This window comes from Crotalus tigris, unplaced genomic scaffold, assembly GCF_016545835.1.
Source record: "Crotalus tigris isolate CLP2741 ecotype Arizona unplaced genomic scaffold, ASM1654583v1 scf7180000018468.2839379, whole genome shotgun sequence".
In the NCBI taxonomy this organism is placed as follows: Eukaryota; Metazoa; Chordata; class Lepidosauria; order Squamata; family Viperidae; genus Crotalus; species Crotalus tigris.
Window position 1 is genome coordinate 535,001 of NW_024097024.1, and position 24,521 is coordinate 559,521.

Sequence of the window (24,521 nt, forward strand, 5' to 3'; positions counted from 1 at the left end):
AACATTGCTTCTTACCTATATATGGATTATTTTTGTGTTTGGTATGAGCCTTTTCTGCATCAATTTTAATAACCAATGGTAGTTATAGTTTATTTTGGTGAGAGTATACTTTTGGTGGGGGGGGTTTGCTAATAAAAACAGAATTGGAACAAATTGATTTTAAAATTTTATCCAATGAAGTGGGAATTACTTTGAAGCACTATAATAATTACAATGAGCAGATACACAGTTAAGTTCAAACACTGCTTTCTGTCCCATGCAAGTACTGAGTTCTTATTTTAATGGAAATTTTGGAAGGGATTCTTCTTTACATGTCTGTTTAGTTACTCTAAATGTAAGTTCGTTCTTTGAGCCGATCAGAATTCAGAAGATGGTTTTGTAAGTATACATTTGCAAATTCAGTATTACCAAAAAAAGTACCACCTACTTGCCAATTCATAGTAAAACACTTAGAAATAAATTACAAAAGCCCCTGCCCACTGACTTGAGATTTTTATTTATTTATTTGGTGTATGACATACAATATCACAAAAATTTACAAATGCTAGACACAAGGCAGTTCTAACAGCCTAGATTGCTAATTTGTTCAGTGCATGGGTACCTATCCTTGCTGTACTGCAGGGTGCGAACTAGCTTTACACCATCTAACCAGTGGCGTCAGGTTGCTTCCGGGCTCCTCTGCCAGTCTCACCTCACCTGGTGTCTTGTTGCCTCATGTCAGCCAGGTCCAGTACTGGTTTCTGTTCTCTCACACGCACGAACTAGGTTTTTTCCCCGATGGTACCCATTGATCTACTTGCAATATTGCATGCTTTCAAACTTCTGGGTGGGCAGGAGCCAGGGAATGAAGAATGGGAGCTCACTTCATCTTTTGGAGCCAGACTCGAACCACTGAAGTACAGACCATTTCTGGCCAGCAGTTCCAGCATTATTAAGCCACTGCACTATCACATCCCCTTCTTAAGAGATAAATTACTTTTAGTAGAAAATAGTTTAGTTGCTGAACTTTAGTTTACTGCAATAAATGTCATTAAGAAGGCTTTGTGAGATTCCTGCCTGGAATTATTTTGTTCATAGGACAAACTCTAGACCAGCGGTTCTCAACCTATGGGTCGCGACCCCATTTGGGGTGAATCGACCATTTTACGGGGGTCGCCAAACAATGCGATCTGCCATCCTCCCTCAGGGGGCGTCGCCGCGCATGCGTGCCAGCGCCCCATGCGGGCCGCGCATGCGTGCCGGCGCCCATGCGGGCCGTGCATGCGTGTCGCCCCCCATGCGCACCGTGCATGTGTGCCAGCGCCCCCATGCGCGGTGCGCATGCGCGGCGCGCCCCCATGCATGGCGCGCATGCGTGGTGGCGCCTCCTGAGGGGGGGAATGGCGGATCGCATTGTTTGGCGACCCCCGTAAAATGGTCGATCGACCCCAAATGGGGTCGCGACCCATAGGTTGAGAACCGCTGGTCTAGAGTTTGTCCTGTGAACATCAAGGTAAAAAGAAAACCAAGTTTTATTTTACTGAAAAACTTTCAGGAGATGAACTTGTTTTTAGGCAAGATCTTAGCAAATATGAACTGTGGTCTTGTGTTAAGGCAATCCCTTAGTTCTGTTAGACTACTGGAAATTACCTTCTTAATAACAATAGGACAGAAGACGTCAGATTCTAATGAAAGCTTTAAGATAAGACTTGTTCTCTATCCTGAGTAACCCAGCTTGAATTCACTTTTGCTGTTAAGGCAATGCCTATTTGACAGTAACATATGGTTGGGTTTTATTTTCATATTTTTGTGGGTGTGGGTGACTAACAAAATAGCTCTAGTGTCTTTCTACAAAGCAACCTAGATGTAATGTAAAAGTGTATGCTATATATATCTTTTCTTTAGACATATTGAATTACTATTTCAGATGTTCCTCAATGACTAGCTCTTTTAAATCAGGATTTTGAAGAAAGTGGCTTGTTTTAATAATGTTCTATTGTTGCTTAAAGGTGAGTCCACTCTCACAGAGCCTAAGGGCAGACTTGTATATTCTCTTTCTTACTTGTATCTTTGCATTCAGGTTAGTCAAGATCATTCAGATATTTCATCTCTTTAATTAATATTGGAATGCTAAAATATTATAACCGATCATTACATTTACATAATGCATATATTCAACTCTTTATTGGATATAACATCAGATGTGAAATATAGTTATTGTTAGTCTTCTTAGATTATGCGTTTCAGAATTTAGTGGAATGTATTTTATTAACTCTGCAAGAGCACTAAACGTGCTTTAATTCTACTTAATTGTAATTAAAAGAAAAAACTCACACTAACAGAAATATGATTATTAATAAACATTCTTATTTATTACATTGTACATCTTTATGCATATGTGTTCTATGCATACACTCTATCACGTGTCTATTCCTGGATAAATAACATAAAAAATCAGGAAAAGAGAAAGGAAGGGAGGAGGGAGGTAATAGGGAGGGACTGCATGATTGATGTCAACCCTTTAAGTAGTCTGTACAAGAAGCACTGACCCTGGGTTCTAACACTATCTTTATTGTAAGGTCTCACAAATCTGAAAGTAGATCTCTCCCCTCTCACCTTACTGTTCAAGAAATTAGGGAGGGTCCCTTCTGAGAGGTTTGCCATGCCCCCCATTTCTTCTGTCAATTAAACTGCCTCTTATCTAACTTTTGCTTAATCTGCAATTCTTCTTCCTCCTCCTGCTTCTCAAGAATATTACCATAGATTATTACAGGAAAGAAGGAAATGAGATAAACAAACAAACATCATTTACTACATCTGTCCTTGTTTTACCTAGCCATGCTTTGCCTCATACACTAATGTACACTGATACATTATCTTCTGCTCTTATATTCCCACTTTCTGAGAATTTAGAGTCCTCAGGAAGGATACATACCAACTTGTACAGCAAATGCATGCTGTAAATATAAATATAATGCACTGTAATGCACACAGTAAAGTACAATGTGCTCTTCTAATTCAGTAGTTGCCTCTGTACAAATACAGTATCACTCTGCATAGGGGAAGTTATTAAATGTTCCCTGCATCAGCATCAAGAGTAGGGCTTTCTACTGAATGCTCTTTTGTGTGTGTTGAAGTAATACTATAAAGGTACTGAGGAGTTTCAAAAGGACTCTGAAAGAGGTTCTTGAAATAGTAGGAGGGAATTTTAGCTGTCTCATACTGTATATCCAGACCAAGTTCTATGTTTAACATTTGGCATAGCTCTGTCAAGGCAAGCAATATTAAAAACGGGGCAGAGAAGTCAAAAAAAGGTCTTCAACAATGGTTTTTTTCCCAAGATGAAATAAACTTACCAGTGAAAGTGAGCTGAGCCAGTAATTTACCAAGAAGCTATCTCAGCAAAAATTTCATGATGAGCAGCTATGAGGGCAACTGTAGTTCCAGCTGAAGGTGGATTTGGGATAGAGTAAGTAACTTGAAATAAAATTCTAATGACTTTTGACTGAATGGCTTCCAGTGCAATGAATCAATAATGTTCTATAGAAAATACCTAAATTAAAAAAAATCAGCACATAAAGACCTTAATGGCAGAGAACCATATTCAAGAATATAACAATGAAAATATGTTAAAATAATATAATACTATAATAAAACATTTCATCTAGCCAGGATTCAATTTCAGTTTATTGGCCTTTATCTATTTCATTGTTGAGTATTTGCTCATATAGATAAATACAGATTAAAATCACTACGTTGTTGACATCTCATTCCAAATCCCACAGACATGTCAAAGAAACATACAAAGTAAGGTGGCAATTTACAGCATAAGTATAATGAATTTGCTTTGTTTGAAACTAATCTAAGTAAAGATTGGAACAATAGAACTAGATCTCCTGCTTCCATAATAACACCCAGTCAAACATCAGAATAATTTTATCTTCATCTTTCTCCAAGAATAAATAATTTATTTAGATGACCAACACTGAAATGAAATCAGTCCATTTTATGCAAAATTCCCGGCAAATCAAGTACTGCTGCTACCTTTGTAACAATATGACATTTTACAAAATAATTGTTTTATTCTTTTGGTAAAAAGAGCAAAACAACTTTTTCTTTCAAGAGATTTAGCTCTAATCTTCATCCCTGTATATCTATCCAGCTAGTTTCATTCAACTTGTTATCACAAGTTAACGTGAATATAGATCATGAATACACATGGTTTATTAAGTTCACATTCTCAAGCAAAACAACTAAATTCATTTCATATAACCATATTAGTTGGTTGCTATGGATATATCTACAGGACCATTATAAAAAAATTGGGTCAAGTTTAGCATTCATATTAGTGATTTTAATCTTGAAGTACCTTGTAAAATTATCACAGGTTTCCATTCTGCAGATTGGAAATGAGGATCTGATTTCAGAAATTTTAGAAATTTTGTGAGCTATAAAAAAAACTATGCAGTATTATTATTTAACAGTAACAAAAAGAGTGTTTCCTCATTTTCCCTACCACAAAGTAAACTATATTGCCACATAAGTTGCTTTAGAATGGTGATGGTGATAGTGGTAGTGGTGCTGTTGTTGATCACTGTTCACTTTATCTGTTCACATAGAGACTATTAGCTTTCATAGGAAATAGGAATATCAACAATAAAATTCTCTATAAATTCTTCAGTTTTCATACATTTCTAGAAACAGAACCTATTGATTTATCTCCAAATATTCTGTTAGCAACAATTAGCATGGTAATTTCATTTACCAATGAAATATACCAATAAATTTAATTTCATTGGTAAATGAAATTACCATGCTAATTGTTGCTAACAGAATATTCCTTCTGGTTTGAGATAACTCATGTTTTATTGAATATAAAATAATAAAATCCAAATAGGGATCTGCAGAAATTTCACACAAATAATATTTTGATATTCATTCATTCATTCATTCATTCATTCATTCATTCAATTTGTAGGGTTTTCCTACCCAAAAAAATGATTCTGAGTGGTGAATGGTATTAAAATAAATTTAAAATAATTCCAATCACAAATAAAATATATGTATAGCAGCCAAGGAAATTATCACAACCAACCATCAGCAGCACATCCAGAAGATTCAGGCATTTGGAGGCCCAGAACTGGACACAGAGATGGCTCTTTGCTTACTATGTCAGTGACAAATTCTAGAGCTGGTCTTTTTAAAATACCTGTAAAAATGAATGACAGTTGAAAATATCCAGAGCAAATGATTTTTGTTGTACTGAAGTTCAGACATGGAAGGATGGGGAGGGACAGAATCCCTATTTTTTCTAATACAATAGTGAAGATTTTCAATATAATGTTTGTGTAAAATATATTTATTTTGCTGTTTCAACTGCCATTATTTATGAAACATCATAACTAATTAAGAAACCAATTAGTCTTAAAGTACTGAAACTATACAGTACATATCAGTGGCCTGAGATAATAGGTAAAAGCTTGGCCACCAAAATGGACCTTAAAGGCCATCGAAAATTCTTCAGAAAAAGCCAACTCCCAAGTTCCTGCTAGCTGAATTGCTTTATGTTAAAGGTATTCTGTTAAAGGTATTCAGATAATTATGGTCTCATTACATTTTGCCTAAATATAAATAAGTAAAATTTTTCAGTAAGAAACATAAGTGGTTGTACAGGACCTGAAGTTTTATTTTTTACTATTCGATGTCAGTAAGACTGTTGTAGAAGCAGTCTTGTTCTTTTTCTTCTCAAAAGACATATAATTATATAAATTTCATTCAGTAATTCTTGCAGGCTCAAGCTATTCTGAAGCTAATATAATTTGAAAGCCAGTGAAATACACTGACAACATTGGCTCTATGCTCAGGAATATGCAACAAATATATTTCAATGTCTTTTCAGAATGACATTGATGCTGTAACACAGTTTGGGTTCTTATCTGTTGGTTAATTTTTAATGAACTGCATGTGTGTGTGAATACACACACACACACAAACACATACACACATACATACATACAGAAAGTTTTCAGACAGACCAATCTGATTGATTACACCTTGGCATTTTGACTGCTATACTGCAGTTCTACTTTTTTATAATCTCTTTTGTCTTGCAGCCCCCCAAATTCAGATTTCTTTTTGCTGACAAAGAGTTAAAGATTTAAGTGGGAGATTAGTATAGCTATTTCGGACTCATTAGTCCTCACCAGCTAGCCACACACTTTATGGGATTCGAACCTGGGTAGTCTACATGCTAGGCAGTTGTATTAACTACCAGGCCACAGGCTCTCCTCCCCTCTTTGTCAGCTGAGTCAAGGGAGTATATACAGAAAGTTTTCAGACAGACCGGTCTGACTGATTACACCTTGGCATTTTGACTGCTATGCTACAGTTCTACTTTTTTATAATCTCTTTTGCCTTGCAGCCCCCCAACTAGGGGCTTTAAGCAGGCTCAAGTCGCAACTGCGATACATTACAAATTCAGATTTCTTTTTGCTGACAAAGAGTTAAAGATTTAAGTGGGAGACTAGTATAGTCTTTAACTCTTTGTCAGCAAAAAGAAATACCATATATGCCGGCGTATTAGGCGACCCGGCGTATAAGACGACCCCCATCTTTATCGCCGAGCCGCATTCCTAGAACGTTGTCTTATACGTCGGAAACTACCAGTATTTCCAGCGTATAAGACGACTTGCAATATAAGATGACCCCCGTCTTTGGCGCCGAGTTTAGCGCTTCCGGAAGTCGTCTTATACGCCGGCATATACGGTATGTATGTATGTATGTATGTATGTAAATACAGGCTTTTTGAGATTAGGTTACTTCTGGTATTTGTTTAAATGCTAAAATAATATTTTTCTGCTCATTCCCTTTAGATTCATAGAGGCATAATTTCACATTTTAGATTCCATTTCTTAGATTTCTTTCAAAACAAAGGTATACATTTTGAAGTAAACTGTTATTTGTTCTTTTTTCCTTTTGGTATGTTGAAAAAACAAATAAACACTTTGTAGTATGAGCTAGTAATGAGTTAAATTTTATATTGAAGTCATATGACATTAAGTCATGTTTCAATGGAACATATTTTGAGAAATTATTTAAAGCATTATATTATTGACTATAATTCAAGTATGAATGCAGCTCATGCTTATCTTTTGCTTTTCAATACAAATTAGTTTTTCTTTGCAACAGAAAAATAATATCCATTTGGTAATAATGATGTTAAGATAGATGGCCATTTGTGAATGCTCCATATTCAAGTCTTTCACTTTAATTCATTCACTTATGTATTTATTCAGATAGTGCCAGAAATTGTGTTAGGTAAGGGTGTTATCTTCAAAATATATTGTCAATCTGGCTTCTCATTAGGACATTCTTTTAAAATTGAAAGTATACAATATTTATTTGAGCATGCACACAAGCATGCATGCACGCATGGAAACACACCTGGGCCATCTCATTGCATCTGGTATTTATGTATGTATGTATGTATTTATGCAACTGACACCAATAGACTATATGAATAGACAGGGAAATACAAAAACCTGAACTAATATTTGGGATCATATTTTAACAGATTTCTTTACCATGTTGAAAAAAACAAGCATTGACCAAACTGATCACTTTAAATACTGATCTGTGCTTTAACGGGATTCCTTCCATGTGCATTCCTCTTCTGAAAGGGTTTCAATTCATTTGATATTTATGTTTTTGGAAATGTAACTGCAAGAATATTCAGGATTCTGTAATGCAGTGACAAGATATGTGTGGGATGTTGTTAATACTTTTAACATTCTGATTTGTTGAAAGTATTAACAACATCAATATAACCCAAATTATATTGGTCATGTTGCTTTGCTATATTTACTAAACTTTTAAAGCTATATAGTATAGGAGACTACTTTTAACTCTAAGATAAGAAGTAGGCATAGCATAGATTGAAAGAATCAAAGTGACTGGTAATCGTATCTTGTTTTTGGATATTTAACATAGGTATTTTCTCTAGTTTCTCAATGATTAGCCATGTTATCAAATATTAAAATCTAACTGGAACAAAAGCGCTTTTCTCCTTGAGTTGGAATTTTGTCACTTCTGACAGCAGATTTGTATATATTGTTTTTTCTTGAGACTAGTAAGGCCAAAGTATAATTGACCATTGTGTACTGATAATAGTGGGTGTATTTTATGGTAATAGTTTCACAGTTTCCAGATATGTGTATTCACATGGGAAGCAAACCTTTAAGTGATACATATTGATTTGACACGCAAGCTTATTAAAGAACAACATTGCTTACATGTTGTGTTGTACTTTCTAACTTTCTTTTATAGAAAATCTGTCAAATTGAATTCTTAACCATTTTAGGCTCTTAAAAAACTATTAAGGAATGAATCTAATCTATTATTTTGACTCTTGTGAATTTTTTCTACCATATGAACCTTCAATATTTTTAAGTATTTAAAGTGCTTTTTTAACATGTCATGTTTATATATGGATAAGAAATATAATCCATTATACAGAATTGTTGAACCTTGAGATCTAATATTGACCTCAGTCAGTATTAACTTTTCAGATCAATATATACTGATATTGCTTCAAAGAAAAGTCAATGTGTAAGTGTTAATTTGTAAAGTATAATTGCAAAGAAATGTTACAAATTTTGTTTTTCACTATCTTCCTGTTTATATCTATTTTAAAACTTCTGCATTACCACCTAGATGACAGAACATCAGAACATTTGCATTCAGTTTAAGAAAAGTTAAAGAAGAATTATTTTGTGGGCTATGAAATAATAGGTGAAAAATATGTTTTCCACATTCTGAAAATAATATTAAGCATAATATGCTATGGAGTTTTGCTAATAATAATTCTAAGAGTTGAATTCAATATAGTTTTTTTAAAAAGAACAGCACAAAGATTTAAAGCTGATGGTCAGAGTTTTGTACTTTCAGACTTATAAGATTCTGTTAAAGTAACTTTACAATAAAGTAGAATTAGCTCATCTGGTCATGTTTACTGTTAGTTTACCTGGGAAGGCTGACATCAGTCTTTCAAGTCTGAAAGTAATTTTCCATCCTCTCCTTTACAGCCTGAGAATTTTGGGAGAAGATGGGAATATCTTCTGAACCTTTTTCTCCAGCCATTATGCAACTGTGGGCTATGACCTTTCTTACCAGAGCATTCTCTAGGCAGCATTTCTTCCCCTCATCTGCAAGATTATTCCCACATACCATTAAAGAAACAAAAATTAAAATCAACCAACCAATCAATAAAACAATTATGTAATAATTATTGTAAAATAAAGAAGTAAAGATCCCTTCAAATCAAGCCAAAATCTTGGTGATTGCATTAATGTAGTTTCTTGATAGCAATATAACATTTGGAAATATTTATCCATTACTTTCTCCTATAATACCTTTTCAACTTCCCAATCTAACCTCAGCAAGCAATTCCCAGGTGATCTCACCTTAAAAACGATCAGAAATCTATCTGCCATACTCTGTATACGAGTCAATCATATTCAAGGTTACCTGCATAAAATGCTTTACTGTAATTCAGCCTAAATTAAGAGAGAAAAGGGCACCAGATAGCTCTTTTCTGTTGCGTTTTTGTTTTTTAGTACTAAATGCTGTTTATCTGAGAGTTTCAGCATTTATGAAATTTTTAAGGATGATGCAAAAGCTCTAGGAGAAATTTCCATTACCTCCTACAAATGCTTGAATTGTAGTTTGAGGCCTTCTTACAGTCTTCTCATACATCACTTCCATGAAATTAGATCAATGATGAGCCCCTTTTAAAGTGACATTGTGTGATGACAAGCTCTCCAGTTATTAGTACACTCAAGAGAGAAAAGTTTGTATGGGCAGATGAAGCAGGAAGAAACAAATCAAGACTTAATGGTTGGTGCACAAAACAGAAAATTGATTAGAATATGCCCTGATACCCTATTTTACTGTTACTAAGAAAAAGAATAAGTTATTATATGAAGATATTTAAGTTATTATATGAAATCTCTTTCTAAACTCTAATTAGGTAGCTAGTCAGCTAATAAAGGAAGTCCTTGACTTACAACTGGGCGTTTAGCAAACATTCAGTTATAACTAGAAAAAGTGTTTTACAACCATTATTCACACTTATAGCTGTTACAGCATCCCAACAATTACATAATCAAAATTTGGTCAAAAACCGGCATGTATTTATGATGTCTCCAGGGCCATGTGATCACCAATGCAGTCTTTCCAACTAGCTTCTGACAATTAAAGTCAGTGGGGGAAGTCAGATTCACTTAACCTGCATGTAATTCCTTGAAGAATTGTGATGATTTGCTTAAGAACCATGGCAAAAATGATCATAAAATCAGGCATGATTGATTCGCTTAACATCCATTTTGCTTAACAATGGAAATTCTGGTCTCAGTCATGGTCATATGTCAAAAACTACCTGTATAGGGAATGGTATAAGATGACTATTTATTCTTTACTATAAATGAATATTGCCATAGGGATGACATGTTTTGGTCTTTGAGTTGTCAACAAAACTTTGAATAGATATTATGTTTCAAAGATTTGAAACTGCAGTGGAATTTAATTAGTAGTGGGTTTTTGTTGGGCTTCTTCTTTTTGAAGTGAGAAATACCTAGTGAATTAATTTTATCACAAGTATGGATAATAAAAAGCTTTATGCACAGTTTACTTAACTAAATGGATAGAGCCTTTCAGGTTATAGCTTATAATGTGCAATTTATACTTTCTGTTTCTGCATTGGAAAACTAAACAGTGTAAATTAAGTTTATTGCAACATTATCTTCAGATGTACAGCTGAGCAGTGAAGATTATACTGAGTGATAGCAGTTGACTGGATTTTGTATTAAAATTTTCATGTGAAGTCACCTTCTGAGTGAAAAAAAATAAGTCGTTAAAAATGTTGTGCTTTTATTTTATTCTAGTAACCAACTCAAGATTTTGGAAGACAGAATCAATACTTAAGATAAATAGAATTTGTTTTCCAGAAGAAATGTTTATCATAATCTGGGCAATTCTATATTATCTGTACAAAGAATTGTGATATAGCTAAATAAAGAATTCACAAAAGAATTCTGGAGAAAAGACTGAGGATCAAAAGTAGCATCTAATTTCAATAACTTCAGAAATATTTCGTAGTTCTATCATAGGGAAATGTAGGAATCACCTTTTTCATTTGATCTGTTTCCAGTTCTCAATCTTTGCTAGTCTTGGTCCCAAAGTAAATTCTTAAGAAAGGAAGCCTGAACATCGGAAGTTATCTGTTGAGGCAAAAGCACTGGTCTGTTTTAATCACTTCATTTTAATTGTTGAGAACTAATGGTTTGCAACCTTTCGTGATTTTTCTTTGTTCTATCTAGGAAATCTGAATCTGGGATTTTGCATGAAATAAATTTGGTACTCTTATTTGTAGATCAAGCAGGTTAAACAACTACATATTAATGCATTTTCTTTTTTAATTACTTTGATGACAGTGGGGTGGCTTTAAAATTTGTGGGCAATTTTATGGGGTGAAACAAAATAAAAAAATAGTTGAATACTTAAATACTAATTAAAAGATCTTCTTATGAGAAATGGAAAAACAGATGTGCTAATAAACAGTTATTTCTTTTCTATTTCTTATACTAGAAATGACCCTGTTTCAAAGAAAGAATCATAAACTATTAATACATGGGAAAAAGAGAAACCAAAAATTCCAAAAATGAAGTTGCCCATAAAAAGTCTGTTCTGCAATTGTTCAGCAGTCATTGAGAACATCACTGGATAATTTTATTTAAAGAATGATATGAATTCTTTTATCATCATAGGAGATGGGATGTTTGTTGGCTCTGAATATGACACAGTTTATTAGTAACACAATTTATTTACTATTTGCTTATTATCAGCCCAAATCAATCCACTGTGGAAAGAAGACCTGTTTGCTGAAGGTTATGGACCAGAAGCCATGTTGATAGATGGACTTTTTTGACTTCCCAGTCTAGGGCTAGGAAAGACTGACTGGCCTGAAATTGGCTTTCATGCCTAAAGAAATACTATGACCTGGGTCTTCTGTCCAGCATCCTTATTACTACATCACATTCCCTATCATAATTTAATTTACATAATTTATTAACAATTTAAATATATAAAAAGCTGTATATTTAAAAATTGTTGCAAGCTCATGTCACGCTCAAGTTAAAAATATACTATTCTGCAGATTACAATTTGTATAGCAGCTATGTACTAAATTAAGACCTCCTATTTTTTCTCATTTTATGATGCATTTTGGTAAATATGCTAGAACTCTCTTTTCCACACAGTGCTATTACTTAATTAGTACCTAAATCAACAATAGAATTTACTAGTAAAATTCAGTGGACCACTTCAGAATATTTATTTACTTTTAACTATAAATAAGATTTGTTTTATGCCTTTTATTTGCTATAATGGACAAATATCTAAAATAATTGTTATGCTTTATGTGCAGAAGAATGGAATAATCAATCTGTGTAATCAAATTAACCTACAATTTAGACATTTTCTCTCATTCATAATTTTATATTTTAGATCTTTTTAAAAAAAATAATCACATTTTCTCGCTTTCTGTATATAGCAACCAAAAAGAATATATTTGTATTGGTTATACTTTTCCAGTAGCTTTGCATGAGAAACTTTGTCTTAAACATGATTTTTATTTGCACTTTTTCTTCATATAAGAATGGTTCACATTTTTTTTAATTTTCTGAAATTTCTATCATACTTTTACTAAAAAGATAACTAAGTAACATTATTAAAATATCTAAATGTCTAGAAACAATGGTTTATAAAAAATAAAATACATATGTATAAAAGTTTTTTGGTGGTGATTATAAAAACTAATTAATAGAGAGTAGAATTGAATAAACTTATATAAGCATAAATATACAGAATTGGCCTTTCTTTATATGAACTGTGTGAAGCTTATAAGGGGTGCATTGTTTCAGTCTTGCTTTGAGCAACATAACTTCTTTGAAGCTGTTTCACTAAAAGGCATAATTTGTGACTTCTACAGGCTGAAGTTGCTGCATTACTGATGATCTCACCAGCATATCTAATATTCACAAATGGCTTCTGTGATTGCAATCAGCATATATAAAAGCCTTTTCTAATGTTTCTATAAGTCATTGGAGGTTTCTTTTATGTATTGGATATTCTAGATGAGCCATTAAAGCAGCTGGACGTGCTTTAAATACGTTATCACCTCAGCACAAGTTACCTATCAACAGCAATGGTGGCTAGTTGATATAAAATCTGGCTATAGCAGACAAATTATCGGTTCCCAGCCAACATTGTGAATAAATTAAATTGATATTTTGGAAATAGTATACTTGAAACTGAATCCTGTTGAGCCTCATGAAGTGTAGAGGCTGGAACTGTGGTCTGAAATTCTGGTAAGCTGGCCCTTTATATGACTTGATTCATAATTAATTTGTATTAATGTAATATCTAGATCTCTCTTCCTCAGTATGTATATACATTTGTGTATGAATTATGCTGCTAAACTTTTGCTTCGTGTTACACTGGAACAGTATTATGGGCAGATCAGGTTCTAACATTGAAATAATACAATAATATTACGTTTGAACCAAGATTAGAAGGGTCAAACTTTTCTCTTACATTTTAATCTGTTTTTTTAATTGTGCTGTAGATATCCTGATTGATGACAACTTAAAATATCCTCCAAGTTGTCATCTTTTAAACTTATACTGCTTCTTTATCATTGGTTAAAAATCTGTATTCCTAATTCCAAAGTAGTTTATTAGAAGGTTGGGGAAAAGGGAAACAAATAGAAGGGGATTTTATACAGAATCCACTGTCACCGTCTTTTATTAATAAATAGAACATAACAGAAGTCTTCTCTAAAATTTCAATGATGTCTTCAGGAATGAGTAAAGTCACTGCAAGTTTCTATCTTTTCCAATTGATGTAATTGAAGTAATCTATTAGAAATTGATATAAATTAGTTTGGCAAAGCAAAGTCAGTTTTAGCTCTTGAGACTTTGACTACTGAAAATTCATTCTGTACTGAGCATATATTAGCTCCACAGGCTATCAACTTTATTAGTGTGGAGATAAGCTGATTATATCTTGTCAATCAAAGATGCCAATATTCCAATTGAGAGTTTCCTCCTCCTCCTCTTTTTTAGCATTGGTGCAGGCAACAAAGATAGAGATGTGGTTTGCATCCCTATGGTTGTTATCATGCAGGGTGCAAGGGTCCTGTGATGATGTGATGACTATATTAAAGAGTACATCAATTTGTTTTAAAGTGTTTTGATTTTTTATGATGCCATTAAACAAGAACATTGTGATTGCAGCTTTGCTAGAAAGCAGAGTTCTAGAAGGGGAAATAAGTGTTTCTTTGAAGCCTACTGGGACTTTGAGTCTTGCTGTGACTATGGGCGCTTATGTACTCTCATAACTGACATCCTCTAATCAATCAACAATGTAGATATTATTCTTTTTAAACATTATTCAATTATATCCAGTAATAATGCATGAAGGCTTGACATTTACAGGTAGTTTTTTTTCATAGTGATATCTCTTGACCTGTTGCTCTCTCACCCCTAGTGATTATTTGGTGGAGGTTTGAAAAGAATATATAATCTGTAATCCAAGATATCTCATTTAAAGAGAGGTTACTTGTGGTTTGTGGGCTGTGCACAACCCTAGTTTCCAGGATCTTTCATGATCCCTTATTTAAAAAAATAGAGAAAGGGAGACAACAAAAGATTTGGGTTTTATTCTTTGCATTAATATTTGAGTCTCAACAGTTGTCTTTCATACATCAGTTTCAAATAATATAAATTTAGCTTTTTGTTAGCTTGCTTATGTCACCATCCAATGAACTGACATGCCACTGAACTACATTGATGTGATATATTGTATGTTTACCAGATTTTGTTTATCCGGTTTATCTGTTTTTGATTAAACCATTCAGACATGTCCATTTTACAAACTGGGTATCAGAATCAGAAGTTTTAAATGTTATGAACAGATAAACAATTATTAGAGAGCAAAATCTACTTTTGCTTCATCAGCAGTCCTGACTGCCTTCTGCACGTGTAAACATATGTGAAAGACGATGTATGTTTATGGGTGTAACAATTTACATATACAAGAATATATGCTTTGTATTAAACTTTTCTGAAGAAAAAATATTATTAAAGTTGTTCATTAACAATGTGGCTGCAATATCAATCTCATTCTCTTTAGTCATGTTTTCATACAAAAATGGGCAATTTTAAAAGAACAGTTTGTAGTACTTGTTATGCAACGAAACAACTTACAGCAGTTATGATGAAACCAAGTAAAAATCTGTTGAATGCATGCAACAGTTTATGAAATACTTTTTTGTATTTGGAATACATATATTCAGGGTAAAAATGTTAACTATTATTTCTTTAAAAATGTTTATTTCATATTACTATAAAATTGATATATTTTCTCTTTACATGTACTATAATATGCTGTTTTTTATACATTAGTATTTAGGTTATACCTTTTTTTTCTACTATTGCTCTTCAATAATTGCCAGTAGAAGTGTAATAAAGAAGTGGCATGCCTCCAATGCCTTTCAGCTGTTTGAATTATTTTAACTATATTGACATGTTGGCATTTCTTATTATGCCTCTTTTGGTATCCAGACAACAAAATCACATAAAAGTGTATTCTGAAAAAATACATTTTGTCTCAGGGTAAGTATTCAAAGAAAGATTTTTTGAATGTGTGATATACTGTCACCTACATACAGATTTTAATGTGAAGAAAATAATTAAGATAGTATTTTTGGAAAGAATCAAATTTGTTGTTATTTTATATTTATTTTTGAGATTCTATGCATATTCAAACTTTTTTAAGTGATACAGATTCTAGACATGGATAATGTCTATGGATAGTTTGTTCTATTATTTTGGAAAGATATGTGTGATACGCTACTGGGTGCCAGATTATTTGTGCACATTGTGAACTACCAAATCATAAAAACAAAAATGGGCTATTATTTAATATACATAAATTAGTAAATATATGCTTTTTCTTAGTATTTTTGACCATTAAAACACGTTTTTCCTGTCTCTTTTTGCAGTTTTCGTGGTGTTAATTCTGTAAGCAAATGCCAAGTGTTGTTGCATATTAGAAACAAATTACTTTTCCCTTGGTTTTTCTTTTGTCATAACATTTTCATGTTAAAGAATCCTAGCAATTTATTTTGTAATTTTATAAACTACAGAACAGCACTTTCCATAGCATAACCATTTGAAGTATCATTTCTGATTTATACCTTTTATCATATAAATCATGTTTTCAATAAAATACTGTTTGCTTATCAGTTTTGATAAATTATTTTGAGAGAATAATAGGGACTGGAAGATTGTTTTTGCTAGTTATTCCCTAAGGCTGAAATTTTATCACTCCTTGCTCTTTGACAGAAGTAAATTTTCTAATAAAATTGTCTCTAATCAGACTCTGTCAGTAAATTGTCTTATCATTGGGAAGAAAATGATACCGATTCTATCAGAAAACAGAGATGATGTCACCAGGTCTCCAATCACAGCTTCTCAGCTTCCATATCTAGCTTCTCCACAAACACCGTCTTTTTTTTTTCTTATGAACATCAAAACCTTGCAAAATCATTAAAATTGCACCCGCGTAGTGTTATAGGATCAACCACACTGGCGCAAAATGGGATGTGGAAAAGAGACTCTCTAAATGTGCTAATTCCATTGTCACATATTTACAGCTTAATTTTAATCGGTTAAAAAAGCCACAGATTGCAATAAATTGGCATTATCTTCTGTGACACCAGAGGACACAGTTGGTTCAAGGATTTAGAGGGTCTCTGGCAACAGTATATAGTGCTGCAGACAAAGTATTTTTACGCTTGAACTACGGTAGCTAAGGTGCAATCCCCAGTTAAAACTGCAAACAAAGACTATAACCCACATAGTGCTAAGTTCAACATGCAGACCACCTTCAGTTTAGAATGCTAACCCGAATAATGCTGAAAAACATTTTAACCAAATGACAGATTGAGTTTAGTTGCTGATGTTTTGGAAAAAGAAATTAAACTTTCCCCTATGTGAACTCTTGGATGGAATGCTGAAAGTATTTTTCTAAATACTTTCCGATTTAATTCTAAAATATTTGGTTGTTTTATCTATAGACCGTACACCTACACTTCTACAAAATAGCTTGTATTTATTTTATGCAGTGAATGTAAATGATTTCAGCAATCATAAAAGGTTCAGAGGGTTTCCTATGAAGCTGTGATCATTAATTATGTTTAGGTTATACACACAATCACTTTCTAATTTTTTAAACTTTTTTCCTTTCTATCACAATTTCAGTATGTAGAAAGTACTGATTATCTTGCTTTTGGCTTAACAAATTCTCGAAAAGGCATGTGTTTGTACAAGAATGATAATAAATTAATCATATTCTGGAAAAGTATAGGCAGAGAAATGTTAGAAGCAGTGAATGGCTAAAGAAATGATTGCAGAAATTATTTAATTTATATTATATGGATAGCTACTACTATCCAAATATATGCATGTAAAAACAAAATTATCTATTTGAACTGGGATTAAACAGATCAAACAAATAATATTCTAAACAAATTAATCTAAGCTATGTAATACTGCATCAGTTATATTTTCAAATGTAATTTATAATATCAAAATTTTGTAGATCATAAAAGTTGTTTAAAATGAACAGAAAAATTGCTAATGTAAAGCAGAAGTAAAAAAACTAGCAAAATTTCCCTGAACAATTTTTTTGATGATAGCAATACCATTTATGGAACTGTACGTAATGTTCTTGTAAGACCAGAAATCAAAATATTGTATTTTGTTGTTTTAGTATACAGGAATTGTTTTTAAACAAGTGGGCCTGATACAGCTCGCATTATATGCCTGCAACATCTTACTCAGTGTTTTCTGATAAAAAAATTAAAAAAGAAACAAGATTTTAAAATATATCTGGATTTTTAATGCCCAAATATATTTTAATTTCATTGTTATTATGTTGTTATAGTATACTGTTTCAACTATCTTTTATGTTTACTCAACTTGAATAAATTTTTGGGGTCACTTCTGCAATAAAATAGGGAAAAAAGAAATGTGACTGCTATTCTTTTTTGGTATCTGGATTAGAAAGTCGTTCTGCATAACAAAGAAAGAAGTCTTTGGACAATAATGTACTCTGTTTCTTGTATTCAGTTTTTAAAGAAGTTGTAATTATTATTTTGTATATGTTTCTGTTACTTCTAACATATCTCATAAGGCTATATATAGGGAAATTTGCTTTAATTTTTAAAAAAGCAACATTTATTATATTTATTCCTAAAAAAGTTACCATAGAAATCATTTTAATTTGTTATTACTAGAAGTTACTTGCAGGTATATATTATATTCTGTACAATAATCATGTAATTTTCAATAATAACAAAATTGGTTTTATATTGTTTTGTATATTTGATAAATTCCTAGCTTTTGTCTTGGAAACAAATATTATTCATTGAAAAGATATGACTAACAGTTCATCAAAAAATAGACATTTTTTAAAAAAGCAAATTATCCACAAAATGCATGATAAGAGCTTCTGTTGTTAAGTGCTGCTAAATAGATATAAATAATAAATAAATAAAACTAATCATAGTTTTAAATAAAAGCCCCACAAAATAAAGATGAACTACTCTGCAAAATAAATTTATAGCATTTTAACTTTTATAAAGCTGCAGTGTCTTTGCTCTCTGTAGGTGAGCTACAGCGAGATGACCATTCTCTCAGAAATAATACATATGTGTATATTCTACTTTTCTACACATAGGCTGCGCCATTGAGCCACTGGTCACATAAAATGTTCATCTGTAACACTGTGAAAGAGATGAAGTTAAAAATGTTTTTGTGTTTGTGTTTAGAATTCGGAAGAAATATTAAATGTTTTAAGTACTTAATTACTTTAGTGTGTGCATTATATGTTTGACCCTGTTAAGGTTTTATTACTTTTTAGTTTAATATAATAGGGTTATTTTTAAATGTTTATAGTTTTGCATAAAATATTCATTTGTATACCTGAAATATATACATATACATCTCTCTCTCTCTCTCTCTCTCTCTCTCTGTGTGTGTGTGTGTGTATGTGTGTATGTATACACACACACACACACACACACAAATACACACACATATATACACATGCACACAAATATTTATAGATTTGAGTTAGAGCTGTATAAAAATAGTAATCTAAAACATGCAGTTAAAAGTAGAATTGTAAACAGAATTTAAACTTTGTTATTAAAAATATTGTAAATGCGTTTAAAGTAAATTTGAATGCAATGTGCAGTTAACAGCCAATTAACCTCTTCTATCTATGGGAAGGATTTGTTGAAAGTCAAAATAAATACTATTGCTATCATTTAATGGAAGCTAGAAATGTTCTGTTAGTTCAGGAAAAACTATTTTTAACAGTTTAATGTATGGTACACATTAGTACAGTATTTGCATAACTATATCTGATATCAGAATCTCTAAGTGGTTTTTAGTGATTTTCTGTTTTGGTATCTTTTTGATAAAAGCTGGCTAATTCTCACTGTCATGAATAGGTTATAAAGCATATAAAATAATGGATCATTCAGTTGTGCCATTTAATGAAGAGAAGACATTAAAAGACAACTTTTAAAATGAATAGCTACTACTTTATTTGATGATGGGGCCATAGAGTAGATTACATGTACTATAAATCTTTAATATGTCAATAGTTATTATTTATAAATCAGACATCAGTTTTCTGGAATATTCACATTTTACGTATGGGTGACCAGATTGTCCTTCACAGATTATTAATGGTGTATATACAGATATGTGTGTATGTATGTATGTATGTATGTATGCAAATTTCAGAAATACATTTCATGGCTTCATGCATTTCATATTATTGATATGAAGTAATAGTTCTGCATTTTCAGAGGAAATTATAAAACAGCATCACATTTAACCATGATAATACAACTGATTCATAGCAAAATAATCTTATGAATATTTCCATAACATAACTTAAAATGTCATGGCAATGTAGTAGAATCTTTCAAATGTGATAGGCAAGATCTTTAATCATTATTAATTCTTTTGTATTAGAATTATATTTATTTATAATATACAGTGTAGAAATATACTCCATAAATATGCTTTCACTTAAATTGTATGTACTTGATTTAATATGGAAATCTTTAAAAGTCACAAAAGAAAAATATACTTGACAGAAGAATTGCTTGAAATAATAAAAAATAAACAAGCCACCAGTTGTGGCACGCTCAAAGTTCTGACCATTGTAACATCCTTGTGGCTGGATTGCTAATTGCAGTCCATGTGCTCAGATACCTGGTTGCAGTGAATGGATATCGTGTGGTCTCTATTTGCTTCCTTCCCTGTTGGCTTCATAGTGCACACTTGCCAGCAACACACCTACCTTCTGCGGCCTCTGCCACCCAACCTGCACTCCTAATGCTTGCCTACAACAAGATCATAATCCCATTTCCCTGTGACACCTCTACATTCCCCCATTGCTCCTTAACTGAGACTCCAGACTCCCAGCACTTCGTTTAATGGCCCACATACCCTGGGATTATTTTGGCAACTGGGACTGCCATGATTTCCATCACTAAGTGATTAGTCCCATGCTGTCACTCTTTATGTCTGCATCACTTAGCAACAGCAATCCCGGTCCCTATTTATTTAGTTAGTTGTTCATTATGTTTGTATGTGTGGGTGTCTTTCATTGGGAAAGCAATAAGAACTAATAAATATTGATGGAAATACATATAGTAGAAAAGTTTAAGGGAGTTTTCTTTTCTGACTCTCATCTTTTCCATTCTTAATACCATTGTTGTTTTCAAATATAATTGCACTTTTTTTCTAAAAACATCTAGGTTAACTCTTAGATTCCTTGCTGATTCCTTAATTTATCAAATATTCTGAGTACTATTCAGTTTGCAAAACTTCGCTGTCAGCATATTTGCCATTGCAGAATTTGCATCTCTTGTGGCATATAATTTAGTACACGTGTATACACATATACACACTATGACTGCAAGCAGTGTGACCATTTTTAATCTTCATTGTGAGGGCTTTTATAAGAATTTTGTTCAAATGGAATAATAAATGCATTACAGTTAGATATGTGCTCTGTGCTTCATTGTATATCTGTTTCTACCCCCTTTATTCTGTTCATCTGTTACACCTGTACCTGGTAAAAAATGATGCCCGATATACACCACACATAACACCACTCCTGAGTGAGCTGCATTGGTTACTGATGTGCTTCAGGTGCAGTTCAAGGCCCAGAGGTTATCTATAAAGTCCTACAAGTCTTGGGAATGGATTATCTGAGGGATTTTACAAGAGTCCAATTAGGCCAAGCAGAATGGGCATGCTTAGAACATATTAGCCATAGGATGTTAGCTGGCGGGGACCAGAAAACGAGCTTTTTATGCAATGGCCCCTGCTATACAGACCATCCCCCCGTTGGTGATGAGAATGGCCCCAATCCTGTTAGCCTTTCGTAAGGGCTTTAAAACCTGGCTATGTTCCCAAGCTTGGGATGCTGAATGTGCCAAGGGTCCCATTTTCCATTGCTAACAAGCTAAATATCTTGCTCTTGAGTATTTTCGACTGGATATTTTGAATTGTTTTTTTTACTGGTTTTTATTTTTTACTGGTTTTACTGGTTTTTATTGTTTTAAAATATTTTTTTAATTTTTAATTGTAATTACATTTTATAAATTGTAACCACCCTGTATCATTGATTGAGATGGGCAGCCTTAGAAATTCAATGAATAAACAAACAAATAAATAATATTTGATTGTATTCCAAAGAGGGAAAAAATAATAGATATGTCATAGTTATTGGCATGCTCATTATAGCCCTCTAATTTGCCTTCCTCATACTAAGCGGCCTTTTAGGAATAAAAAATACAGGAAAAGTGAACAGTTCAGTGTGAATAGTTTAAATGTTTCATTTGTCATATCTTTATATTTTTTCCTTAACTACTTCCACATTACTACTTCCACATTATTATTCAATGCATATGTATTCTCTGAACGGAAAGTGGTAGTATTCAATTCTGATGCCTTCAACACTGTTGCTCATAATGCAAACTCTACAATTTAGGGTTTTATACCAATGTATTAGCTAAACAATGTTTTGCAGTATTCACCAGTACATTATTGTGTATTAAAAAGTAATATGATTAACATTGCAGGATGTATTATTACAGTTAGACTATCATGTAATAGCATCTGTGAGAGGTGTGATACAAAAAGGCAATGACAGGTATTATAATTTAGTGATTGTACTATTGTTCTGTATAGCTGGTTAACTCACCAGACAAGTACAAAGAAATCACTATTATGATAGAGTAAGCTTAATAGAAATAATTAGTTGTGTACTGAAAAAGACCTAGGTGGAGGCCTAAACTCCCATTGAGTAACTCGGAATAACTGAAAAGAGGAGGAGAACATGGAGGGAGGGAGGGAGGGAGGGAGGGAGGGAGAGAGAGAGAGAGAGAGAGAGAGAGAGAGAGAGAGAGAGAGAGAGAGAGAGAGAGAGGTAACAGTGTTTTTAAAATAATATACAGTGTTGATGAACATTATTGTTTAACTCATTTATAAAAGAAAAATCAAATTAAAAGATAAATGCAAGTTGCTTTTCACAATATCATTGGGAAATATAAGTTATGTAGAAGTTAGATATGACTTTATGAGTATTAGGAATTGTTCAGTTGCTAAGTCTTGCTGAAGTCTTCATGACCATATGGACCACAGCATGCCAGGCCCCTCTGTTCTCTACTGTTTCCTAGAACTCCCCAATCCACGCCACTGCATCACTGATATTATCTAACCTTCTCATCCTCTGCTTTATCCTTTTGCCTTCAAAATTTCTCAACGTCAGGGTCTTTTTCCAATGAGTGCTTTCTTCTCATTTGGTGGTCAACGTATCTGAGCTTCTGCTTAAATATCTACCCTTCCAAAGAACTATCAGGGTTGATTTCCTTTACAAGTATTAGGAATATTTTATGAGAAAAATGCAATTTGTGGAAATGTTAATGGAAGAAAAGTTAAATGAGGGGGATAATATTTATAATTTTGCCTAGATATCTAAATGAAAACAGATACTTTAACAGAAGGAAAATGAAGAGCAATAAGTCATTGGAGGAAAAAAAATAGCAGTGCCAGAATATCTTATCTGATTTTTACCGTATAAGTTACTTTTTTTTAAAGGTCTTATTAAAGCTTTCCACAATGAGCTGCTGAGCTGATATGTTCTTTAGTGCAGATATTAAGTTGTCACCTGAAATTATTTCCAAATATGGAGAAAGATATGAGTGTCTTTCCTCAACTTTCTGATTCTGCCAGTTCTTATCCTAAGTCTTAACATAGCGTTCAGTAAATGAGGGAGCTATTGAACACTCTAATTATAAGACTAGTATTTGTGGCTATATTCATGGATAGCATGGTGGTTAACTTCTGAAGAGACATTTTTCATTCTTGCAGACTGGAATATAATTTAGAAAGGAAATAAGGGCAAATATATTTTCTACTTGCTTCTAAGAATAGTTCAGGTTTGTGAAACACAGATACAGAGTCTGGACCTTCAACATTTGTGCTTCCTTCTATAATTCACAAGTTATCCTCTTGTTACGAAATCAAAAGGCAACTTTTAATAAATAAAATCCAGTGCTTTAAGTCCTATTATGTCTGGAGGGCCATGACCTACAAATAGGATGGCATGCCATATTATGAGATCATAAATATAAAGTACATAAATATTTTTGAAGACACTATATTAGGCAAGCTCTTATTGATGTATGGACAAAAATCTGGCAACTAAATTATACCCAAGTACCTAGTTGGATCGCTCCGTTAGAAATATATGTACACCCAAAATTTACCCAATTAGACAAAACCATAACATAAAAATATCTTAGATGAAAGGGGGGGATTGAAATCCAGGAAAACCCTCCAGGATGAAGGGATAGAATTAGAATGGTGGGCATACCTGCAACTGCAGACGAGATATTGGAAAGACAAAAAAGAGTTAGGCATTAAATTAGAACCAATAGAATTGGATAAAATAATATTGGGGTCGGAGGATAAAATGATTAAAAAATTATACCACTATTCGTTAGATCAGGCAATGTACAAGGAACAAGTAAAAGTGACTATGTTGAATTGGAGCAAGGACTTTGGTCTTAATTTTGATCTGCACATCTGGCAAGAAGTATGGGCAAGAAACAAGAAGCTTACTTTGGCCACCTCTTACAAAGAGAACCTTTACAAAATGTTTTATAGATGGCATCTCCCACCCACAAGATTGGCTAAAATGTGTACCAATGTCTCCCCTAAATGTTGGAAATGTAATTTGACAAGTGGAACTTACTATCATATGTGGTGGGAATGCACGCGAGCTTGTGATTTTTGGAACAGGATTAAAGTATGGTTGGAAGAAAT

The 24,521-nt window shown here is 32.9% G+C and overlaps 1 protein-coding gene across 4 annotated transcripts in view; it reads left to right on the top strand.

Moving 5' to 3' along the window:
• VTI1A (vesicle transport through interaction with t-SNAREs 1A) overlaps window positions 1–24,521 on the top strand; it is a 232,247-nt gene that overhangs the window by 70,134 nt on the left and 137,592 nt on the right. The gene's annotated exons all lie outside the window — the stretch shown is intronic.